The sequence below is a fragment of the Triticum aestivum genome, chromosome 7B, assembly GCF_018294505.1.
Source record: "Triticum aestivum cultivar Chinese Spring chromosome 7B, IWGSC CS RefSeq v2.1, whole genome shotgun sequence".
Classification (NCBI taxonomy): Eukaryota; Viridiplantae; Streptophyta; class Magnoliopsida; order Poales; family Poaceae; genus Triticum; species Triticum aestivum.
The window spans coordinates 663668953-663670873 of NC_057813.1; the positions used below are offsets into that span (position 1 = coordinate 663668953).

Here is a 1921-nt window from a genome sequence, read left to right on the forward strand (position 1 = left end):
ACCGCCCCTTTTCGCTAGCGGGCCAGGACCGAGCGGGCCAAGACCGAGCGGGCCACGAGCGGGCCAGAAAGACCGCTCGTTACGTCCACCTCCGACTGGGATACACGGTACAAGATCGTGGTCGGGGCAGCACTGATACTCTACCGGGATGTCAAGTGCGACAACATCCCACATAACCGACATCAACACACATACGAAAGTAAGCACGTCGATAGAAAGTAAAGTCATACAAGACCGAGCTTGCCCACATGAAAAAAAAACCGATGCCATCGAAACAACGATTGACAAAATGCAACAACGACCTAATTGAACCGGGTGCTTATCTCCACTGATCTTGGTTTCTCAGTTGGTTTTGCTGATCAGGCATGGTATTGTTTGGGCAGACTGGGTGATGATGTAGAGGGTGGTTAAAGGGAGTGGATTCGCGAAAGTGCTCTTCTGATCCCGAGCTTCATGTGAGCTCGGGTGAACAGTAAATGGAAAAAAAATCTGATTTTTTTGTTCCAAACATTGGCAAATGTTTTCATTGCTTGCAAAATTTTATCATGAAATGACATTCTTGAAATTTGTGTAAAAAATGATGCTCCAAAATACTTTTGAAAATGAAATTGCTGCTCATAACAAAGCTCCAAATTAGGGAGGTAGAAAAATAGATTGCGGTGAGTGTGGATCGAACACATGACCTTCAGATCTTCAGTCTGACGCTCTCCCAACTGAGCTATCCCTGTTATAGCCTGTTGTCTAGGTGCATAGTCTGCACCGGAAGATTTGGCAAATGGCATAGAAATTCTTATTGAACATAGATATATTGTTCTTGGAAGGAAAGTATATATATTCAACAAGTTAGTACCACCGGTTGCCCCAACACATGTGCATCTGTAGCACCAACAGCTGCTCATCTGTTGTCATGCCATCTCGCAACGACTATATGCATCTGTAGTAATTCTGACAGAAGAAGCAATACATTTTTATCAACATGAAATTTGTTTGGTAAAATCCATGAGAACTTCATCAGTAACCAATTGATTGATACCCCACATATGACAAGCAAGCGTGTTCCTTTCCAAAAAACTTCAAAATGGACATCACTTTTTCATGAGTTCTTTCGGGAGTAAAGTAAGGTAAGGTCTTTGGTCACCATTTACCTACCATTTTAGTTAGTTCTACATGTACAACTGATTCAGCAACTCGAAAGGAATTCTTTAAAAGGAAATCAGTTAAGCAACTCGAATGAATCCATCATGCATTGGTCTCAAATCCAAGGAAATATGAGCAAAACCTCCCAAATCTAAACAAAGCACCGAACATCTTTCAGACGGAAATTAACTCTTTCAGAACCTTTCAAAAGATGACATATCAAGGATCAAAATCGACCACATAGATTGATGACCAAGACTTTATCCATTAGTCTGGATGCCTCATATGATGATAATTCCAACCATGGAACCACAGGTGTGGTGATCCGTGATAGCCCACGTACTCTTATTCATACACATGCCCTCTGGTATGATTTTGCTGCTAGTCCAATGGCGACGGAAGCTGTGGTGATGTGCAATGGAGTGCACATGCCTCTTGAGAGGGGGTTATGTAGAGTAATGATTTAGAGTGATGCACAAGCTGTCATCAAGCTATGGGAGTCATGCGGCTTTGATCGAGATTGCTGGAGCCTTGCGGATTGAAGAACTGAGTGTGCATTTTGAGAGTTCTATGCCGAGCTTTGTTGGACAAGATGCTAGTATGGCAGCTCATCTATGTGCTAAACTGGTGGCCAAGTTTAGGAAGAGATGTTTATGGCTTAATTTTACCCCTCTACTCCTAATGAACATATTGCATTGTGATTGTATGCTTGATTAAGTAAGCAATAAAGCTCTTCACTCACAAAAAAGGTAGAAATTGCAATGCGGCCATCCCAGCATATCAA

The 1921-nt window shown here is 42.3% G+C and overlaps 1 non-coding gene across 1 annotated transcript; it reads right to left on the bottom strand.

The window, feature by feature from the left end:
- Positions 1-655: 655 nt before the first annotated feature.
- TRNAF-GAA (transfer RNA phenylalanine (anticodon GAA)) lies at positions 656-728 on the bottom strand. Its single transcript has one exon. It is a non-coding gene; the product is annotated as a tRNA-Phe (tRNA).
- Positions 729-1921: the final 1193 nt, after the last annotated feature.